We start from the raw sequence: 10000 nt of genomic DNA, 5'->3' as shown, positions 1-10000 counted from the left end.
AGAAGAAGAAGAGGAAGTAGAAGATGAGGAAGAAGAAGAAGAAGAAGAAGAAGAAGAAGAAGAAGAAGAAATATGATGACGATGCAAATGAAGATGTAGAAGACTAAAAAAGTCTTTAGTAGTAGTAGTAGTAGTAGTAGTGTTGGGGTTGGCGCGGTGGTCTTTGTGGTGGTGGTGGTGTAAGTAAAGGGCGACGACGAAGAAACGAAGAAAATGAGGATGATAATGACTAATTTTTTCGGCCACAAGCGCCCAAGAATTTGAGAACAAAATGGAAGATTTAAATATAAAATTGTTGGAGGATTTAGATCGAGTAAACGGTCGAAATCTACAATAACAAAGGAGAACAATATTAGGGATAAAACAATACATAGCAATACCAATATATAACATCCAAATAATAAGAAAATACGGCTAAGGAGGACAGCTTTATAGGCTGAAACAGAACACTAGCAGAGACTCGCAGATTACTCGGGCACAACACAAAGGAGTGCCCTCACTTTGTAATTACCGACAGTCAACAAATGCATATTTAGTCTAAGACCACATAACTACAACGATATCCCTATTGTCGACCATCTCTCAAATAAATAATTTATTAAAGGGCAGCAAGATTGTCTTCAAACAAACATTTATTCAATTATAAGCAGAACTTTGTACGAAAGTAATATGGCACGTCGTGCCGCTCATATGGCAATCTAATAGCTCTGAAAGGAAACCTGGTCTAGGATTTTGCCACGCAATACTGTAAATACGCACTCAATAAAGAAATATGGTTTCTTTTTTACACTTTAGCATTAAAGAGGCATATCCGACCCAAATATTCTGTTTTATGTTCGATCTGGCCAGATCCGACCTCTCACAACAAACCTACAATGCCAGTCTAAAAATAAACAATCACATGACTGAAATATCAGAGCTGTAAGACAATGTATGGATAATTCAAAACAATTGAATAAAAAATGCTTTACAATTTAAGGGGTAATCTGAATGCTAAACGGTCAATTTACTAAAAGAAAAGGGGGGCAGACATAGTGCTAATGTTTTTCTCGCATAATTTGATGGAAACAGTTTTGCTAAGGTTTGTGATGTTCTTCTAAGATTTATGAGGTTGAAGGGGCTGATTATTCTGTGAGTAGCTGGGAGTGTTTTGTTGAAGGGAAAACAGTTATAAGCAGAGAATTCCAAAGGGATGACTGTCTAGGGTTGATGAAATTAGACGTGTAGAGACTGTGAGACCTATGGGATATTGACATAATCTAACCGGCAAGACGTGGAGAGATAAGTAGGTAATCATTTGCCCCGACTCCCACCAAATTTCAGGCCTTGTGCTTATAATAGAAAGGATTATATTATAACTAAGAACTCAATAATGTAAAAGATTTTTCTGCCTCTGACTTGAGTCTAACCAGACACTGACACCCCATGCGCCATTCTTGTATTGGTTTCAGCTAGAACTTGTGATCATACTTGGGAACCGCCATTATAAAATAAATGTCTCTGTGGCAGGTTCGAACCCAGACATGCTAACCACTAGACTACATGTCAAGTTGTCAATAATGAGTATTTACATTAAGGTATAAAGACAAACCTATTGGGTAAACAATCACTAGATTCTATATGTAGTATGTTCATATGCGAAACTGCTTGGATTGGTGGTTATGGTATTCGGCTCAAGATCGCAAGATCAGGAGTTCGATGCTCAGCAGTTTGTTGTGTCCTTAAGACACTTTATTTCACGTTGATCCAGTCGAATCATCAGGCAAATGTGCGATGTATCTGCATCTGAAAGGTCCAGCCTTGTCTTATCCTGAGTCACATTGAATCACCCTGGGTATTACGTTAAAGGTACGCGTGTCTGAAGAGTGCTCGGTAACTTTCACGTTAATTTCACGAGCAGGCTGTTCCGTTGATCGGGTGAACTGAAACCCTCGACGTCGTAGCCGACGGAGTGCCATGTTCATATTTATTAACCCAATCAGAGTAAGAGGCTAGGTTTACCATGGCAGAATTTGAAAGTGGAATGTTAGTAGATACGGTCTTGCGAAAGTAAATTTGCAGCGTAAATTATCCCGCTCGATATACTCATTGACTAAATCTGCTCCGTAATATAGAAAAATGATTATTAAGGCATTAATTATTTAGAATTACTAATTTCTGTCAAATCTTGTTATCGTTGTAGATATTAGCTGAACGAAAACTCATATGTGGACACATTCAGCTATTGAAATGCCATTTTAAACAAAGTATTTGTACGGTTAGCTTCTTGTCATGGTGTAATTATTCATTGCTTACTACAGCTAATCAAAAAACATTTTAAAAAATCAGTCACAATATCCCAAACTTGTCTGGGGTATTATGAAGCGTCTTATTCGTTGTCTTTCACGATTTCTTCGCAACATCAATAAATATTTATTTTTAATAATCCATATGATTGCTGTAATAACGATCAATCAACTTGCATCGAAACTAATTTTTACGACGTGATGTAGTGTGTCATTAGCATGAAGGTTCGGCTTTATTCAATACTAATAGCTGGATGCAAACTGTGGACCCCTTGGTCGACATCAGACCGACTGATTGCATTTGACAGCTGCGGCCCTCGACCGAAATATTATTGGCATATTTTATGAACACAACCAAACCTCTTGATAATACTGCCATTAATCGATCAATTTATTATATTGCACCTTCTCTTCTAACCTGAAATTTATCTTAATGCATTTATTTATCCTCCTTATAGATTCCTCAATATCTCCCGTTCTTAAAATAAGCTTATGGAATCGATTATCGATAAACATTTCTGTTTCATATCGACAATTTCTGATTTGGTGTACAAACTACTACCATGCACTTTCCGCTGTGCAGCGATAATTGCAGTACAGCAATACAGTTCATACAAGAAAGAAGATGCTATCTATTCCGAAGCACCGTCACTCAGTAAAATATGTTAGTTCACCATGAAGATAGGATATCTTATTGTGAATTGCAAACTACTAATGTCTAGCAGTTACAATACAAGTTGTAACACAGTTACACGCCACACAGTAGATATGGAATATTCGTGGAATTTATGCTGCTAGGTAATGGCCGTAAGGAATAATTTAAAAATATTTGATACGATGCAATGTTTCGAATCACTGATATAGAAGTAAAAATAGATGTTTAATGTACATAAAACTCGTTGCAATGCGAGGTTTTCAAGTACGGTAGGATAATAAAATGTTTCTTCTATTTTTGTTATATTTGATTCAAGAAAAAAATGTGTTTGTGATTATAATAGTGATGACAGTAATAATGTTATTAATAATTCTTTCTGCTATAAACACAATGCTGGTAATTTTGTGGGGAGGTGGGATTGTTCGTCTATCATCCCGACATCGGTACGTGACTGGTATTTATGTAATCGATTCCGAAAGGATTAAAAATAAAGTCGACCTTGGCAGAATTTGAACTCAGAACGTAAAGACGAACGAAATGCCACTAAGCATTTTGCCCAGCGTGCCAAAGATTCTACTACCTCGCTACCTTAACAACAATAATGATGACTTCGAATTTTGGCAGAAAGCCAGTAATTTCTGGGGAGTGTGGATAGTCGATTATATCGATCCCAGAGCTCAAGAGGTACATATTTTACCAATCCCGAAAGGATGAAAGGCGAAGTCAACCTCGGCAGAAGTTGAACTCAGAACCTATAGACAGGCGAAATGCTGCAAAGCATTTTTTCTGCCGTGCTAACCATTTTGCCAGCTCCCCGCGTTAATGATGAACCGATGACAATGGAAGACACGGAAAATATTGACAGTGCATGGGGCATTCCATCCCAAGCCTTACATTGATAGGATGTACTTGTCTTGAAGAAAGTGAGGGAGGTTCGATCAGTTGTCAGGATTGTGTTGGAGCAGATAAGAACAGGTAACAATAAGATACAAAGAATGGCGGGTAACTATTGTTGAAACGTGAAGAAATAAGGCATCATCAAAATTGATAATTGTGTAAAGAAGCAAAAGCTTAAAGAGGAAATTGCACGAGAAAAATAGCATGGGAAAGGAAATATACAGCCAGTTTGCAAGAAATATGAACGTCAAGACAGTTAAAGAAGACCCGTGGTTATGGATGTAGAGAAGTGACCTGAAGATAGAAGTAAAAACACTTATATGCGTGATACAAGAAGAAAAGAAGAAGCATTGGAAACGAACTACGTGAAGTGCAGTATTGACATCAGAACTGTGAGTGACAAATGCAGGATGTGTAGTGAGAGTGGTGAAACAGTAAGGCACGTTATTTGTGAATACTCGAAAGTGGCACAATGCGAATACAAAAGACGATATGACAATGCAGAAACAAAGACCCATTGGGAGCAGTGTGGAGATTATGACCTAGAAAGATCTGAAACGTGGTATGACCAACTCTTAGAAGACGTAAATGAGAATGGAGATTACAAAATCTTGTGGGATGCAATGATTCAGTGTGACTATCAGATCAGTCATCGGAAATCCGGCATTGTTGTGGTGAACGAAAAGAAAAAAGAAAAACTCGGATGATGAACGACATAGCATGTCCCGGTGACAACAAGATCGAAAATAAACAAGAAGAAAAGTGAACAGCTATGATGAATTGAAGTGAAAAATACACAGGTTGATGGCATTGAAGTGAGTGGACGTGATATCAATAGTAATTGGTGCACTTGGAAGTTTGAGCTCTCAACTACCAACATGGCTCAAAAAGATTGGTACAAATGGGAATATAGAACTCACAAAAATCATTATTGCTTGGAACTGCAAGAGTTCTTCGTAAGGTTCTTGAAGCATGGTCAGTAAAATTTCGTCTGTTGGCTGTGGGCAGATAAAACTTTCCATTATACCCAGCAAGATACGCTGAGAGTTTTCATCAAATAATAATAATAATAATAATAATAATAATAATAATAATAATAATAATAATAATAATAATAATGATAATAATAACAGAAATGAGAGAGGAATAAATGGTGATAGTGATTGCTAGTATTGGCCCAAGCCCACACATATGGCAATTATGCTGTTTCGGATTTCGATGATTTACATAACAGAACACCACAAGTCATTTATTTCTGTTCTATTCTGTATTTCATAACTACGATATTATTTAATACAGAAGTATGAAGACTTAGATTTTTATGAAAATTACCGAAACTTATACGATCAGAAAAAAAAAGATGTCAATAACTGACATAATAGAGTAGTTTTAGTGACAGCTGATGTAATTAACATGTCTCGATGTGTGAAAAAAAATAATTGAGGGTGAGAGAAGATTGTGTATATATGTATGGTTGTGTTTAAGAAAGCAAAATTTGAGATGTCGTATAAGAAAGAAGATGAATGAATTACAACAGTGTGGACAAGGGATGTATAGTAGGAAATTGGTTTTCGCTCCCAAACATTGTAGATAATTCACTTTGCAGCAGCACTATGAAGTTTGATGTCATAGAAGCAGGACTAACTGCTGGCAAGACATAATCGCGTAGGTATGGGTATTTAAGGGAACTAGAGAACGGAGCATTAAACTAAGAGATTAATGGTTATTTGATAAAATATTTATAGTTATATAAATGGAGAAGTGTTACATGACAAAACCTGCAATTGGGTTTCTCTAAGAATTTCTTCAGTAACGACATTCTGGGATAGATTGCGAACCTGGACGAAATTGTGAAGGATTGAATAAATGTCAGATCAATACAGGTTACGAAAGGGAAATGAAAACCGAAGATAATATATTGTGCTGGTATAAAGTATTCGTTGTACGCCATTATATTAAAAGAATATTTGAAGGATCTGAAGATTTCAGAGATTGTTTGATAAGATAACTTATGCTTAAAAACAAAGGCTATTAGTGTTGCATATACTTTAAAATAAGCATATTGTTTTATATTTTATCCTTTAAGTCACTTATTGGACTGCGGCCTTGCTAGGCCACTACCTTGTAGAGTCAAACAAATTCACTCCACCTCAGTACTCATTTTTATAGCTTGTACTGTCGGTTTCTTTTGCTGCACGACTAAGTTACGGGAACGTGTAGAAAAAAAAACTGGAATTTTGAACAGCGTATGTAAACAGACTATAACTGCTGAGTAATCAGCGGTAATCTGACTTGTATAATATCCTAAGGAATATTCGTTTTGCATATTCCTGAGAATTCCTCTTCAAACAAGAATTAGACTTTGTGATAACAGAAATATGTACCTGTTCGTATTGATTGCAAAAGCAGAGAGAGATGTGTGAGTGAAAAAAAATAACAGAAAAAAAACACAAAACAAAACAAAAAAACAACAAGTAAGTTAATCAAAGGAAAGTGTCTGAAGGTATGCAAGCAAATATAATAATTAGAAACAGAGACTGTGCAAAACAAAAAAGAAAATCACCAATGCGAATGGTAATTGCCCAGACAGTTAAACTTTTTATTTTTAGAAAAGAAAACGTTAACAAGCATTTATCAGACAAATTGTTCTCTGGATTGGAACAACAATTGTCAGTTATAACACCGACAGCAACAGCAGCAGCAGCAGTCACAACCAAAGCAAGACAACAACAGCAACAACAAAAAACATCAATATTGATGGAAGAGGTGGAGGTTGGGTGATGGAATTTTAGAGGAAAATAATTCGAATTGTAGATAAAAAGCAAGGTTTTAAATGTGGTAGTAACTGGAGTTGCTATTGGTAGAAAAAACACAATCAATAATTTACAAAAGTTCTTTGTAAACTAAAAGAAATTCTTCTAAGTGACGTTAGTTTTTATTTTTCTCTCGGAGAAGATGCTGCTACAGCAACGGCGTATATCATATCATGGCAATAATACTTGCTTTTTAAACCTTTCAGCTTTTACTTGTTTCCATTATTACACTGCGGCCATGCTAGGGCACCACCTTCAGATATTTTTAATCGAATAGATCGACCTCAATACTAATTTGTTTCTTAAGCTTGATATTTATTCGATTGGTCTATTTTGCCGAATCGCTAAGTTACGGAGACATAAACACAGTAACACCGGTGAAGCAGTGATGGAGGACAAGCTCGCGTGCACACACACACACACACACACACACACACACACACACACACACAGACACACACATACACACATGTCCGTCTAGTAAAGGTTTCGTCAACCTAACCAAAGACTGTAATCCTGAGACTATAGTAGAAGTTATATGCCCAAAGTATCACACTGGAAGACTGAACCCGAAACCATGCGGTTGGGAAGCAAACTTCTTACCACACTGACACAAGTACTTGGATGATGCATTATTTTATCGATCATAGAGAGATGTAAATTAAATTTGACATAGGCAGAATTGGAACGTAGAATGTAAAGAGACAGAATATATTGTCTTTCCTAAAACGCTCTCTTTTATATATTAATATTAATTATGGTTTCTTCCGCCGAGGTCGACTTTGCCTTTCATCCTTTCGGAATCGATACATTAAATACCTGTTGCGTATTGAGTTCGATCTAATCGACTGACTCCCTCCTCCAAAATGTTGGGCCTTGAGGCTAGACTAGAAAAGTATATTAATCATTGTTTCACATGTTGGCACAAGGGTAGCAAGTTTGTGGGAAGCGGGTAGTGGTGGAGTAAATCGATTATCTCGATCACAGTGCGCAATCGGTATTTATTTTATCGACCCCGGAACGATGGAAGGCAAAATCGACTTCGGTGGAATTACGAACTCAGAAGTTAAAGCCGGACGAAACGCCGCTAAGTATTTTGCCCAGCATACTAACGTTTCAGCCAGGTTACCAATTATAATGGTCTCAAATTTTGGTATAAGACGAGTAATCTTTTGTGGGGAGGGGCTTAGTCGATTACTCGACATCGATGCTCAACTGGTACGTTTTCTCAACTCCCAAATAATGGAAAGCAAAGTCGTCCTCGATGGAAATTGAACTCAAAAAGTATTTAACTCAAAAGTATTTAATCCGGTTTGCTAAAGACTCCACCAGCATGCCAGCTTTATATTATTATTATTATTATTATTATTATTATTATTATTATTATTATTATTATTATTATTATTATTATTATTAATATTATTATTATTATTATTAATACTTTCTTATATAGATACAAGGCCTGGAATATATATGCATTTTAAATTGATGTAATGATTACATTGTTCAATTAAATGGAGTTGCATGTAACGGTCGTCCTGCATTACCTCTGGATATCCTTGTATATATATATAATGTGGAATTGAGCACTCATTCTCACTGTTCGATATTAGCATACATACACACACATATTTATTTATATAGATGCATACATATATATATGTGTGTGCCTGCGTGTGTAGATCTCTTTAATTCTTAGCTCTTGTTATTTCTAAATTGAAGTATAAGACTAATAAGTGATCTTCACGGTAATGAATAGGAAGAAAAAATACTTTTTAAAAAAGGACAAAACAATAAGAACGGAGTTGATAACTTGATACAGAATTCAAATCATATTCATACAACATACACTATGCTTTCTATTCCATACACATTCAGTCCAATAAAATATCTGATAAATAAAGTATTCAATAAAATTCTCTCTCCCAGGTATTTTATCATAAAAAAGGAACATAACACAGAAAATAGAAAAAATTTCACCAGCAAAATGTACAAATTTATTAAAAAAAAAAAAACAACGAAGAAATTTTATAATACTGCAAATGAGATGCATCGTATTGGACTCCCTATTCCTTTAAATGACAATGCTACACACACTTTGGGAACAGAGAGCTGCACCTGGCGGTGCATTGAAAAGCCTCGCATGAAACTACTGTAAATGCAAAATAACAACAACAGCAATGATAGTAATAATAATAATAATAATAATAATAATAATAATAATAATAATAATAATAATAATAATAATAATAATAATAATAATCGGAATGTTATTAACAAAACAACATAATATATTTTGCTGCCAGAACATTCATCGATTTTGTTAGGGGGGTTTAAATCAGTGATGCTTTGATAAAAATGAAATCCATTAAACCCTACTACTTGATGAAATTAATTTTACTGAAATGGTCTTAATGCTATTTAGTCAATGCTTCTAATTCTTTGAACCACCTGGCAACTAAAAATGTTTACATTTCAAGGACTGCAGTGGTAAGGCTCAAAAAATATGTTCCTCATGAACCACCCACACCGAACTACATCAAATGAATAAATACATAAATAAATAAATAAATGAATAAATAAATAAATAAATAAACAACGGTAGCAAACGAACTAAAATGTCATGCATTAGTTTAAGTCTCATTTAGAAACCACAAATGATATAGTGAGTGGAGAAATTACACTTCAACAAAATTCGCAGCATGCTAGCAACTTCTGGGAACCTACAAGCAAGTCGTTTCAATAAAATGCAATCAGCACCACCTGGCAACACTTTCTATTCCAATCGTACCACCCGTGATGTTGATTTGTAACCAGTAGAAACGGAGAAAATGAGAATGTCAAATTCAAACATACCAATAGATTTCGCGTAGTAGTGAAGAAATTATGGTGTGACGAATCATCATCACACTGCGACGAAGTAAAATCTCAATGATTCAATTTCCACCATATTTTCTTTTAATGGGAGTATTGTATGTTGCTAAAATTCCCCCCTACCCTTTACATAAGACGGTTTCATAGCAGGCCCGGGAAATGAAGTACACCGACAATATGTTGGATTAACTGTACACAATGGCTTCGTTATTTTTATATAATTACTGTCAAACACACTCGTTTAGCCAACATAGACTGATTACTATTATACACACTCCCTCTCTGTCTTCCTCTCCCTTCCTCTCTCTCGCTACTACAGTTCATTTTGCTGTCTACATCTTTCACTTGGTCTCACTGCTTATCATTCTATCTCTCTATCCTCACACGCACAGGCACTCATACATTCATACATGCACATTTATGTATGTATGTATGCATGCATATTAGTATGTATATATATATATATATATATATAT

Source organism: Octopus bimaculoides, chromosome 13 (assembly GCF_001194135.2).
Source record: "Octopus bimaculoides isolate UCB-OBI-ISO-001 chromosome 13, ASM119413v2, whole genome shotgun sequence".
Classification (NCBI taxonomy): domain Eukaryota; kingdom Metazoa; phylum Mollusca; class Cephalopoda; order Octopoda; family Octopodidae; genus Octopus; species Octopus bimaculoides.
The sequence above is the reverse complement of the archived record's forward strand: the minus strand, read 5'-3'. Positions refer to the sequence as shown.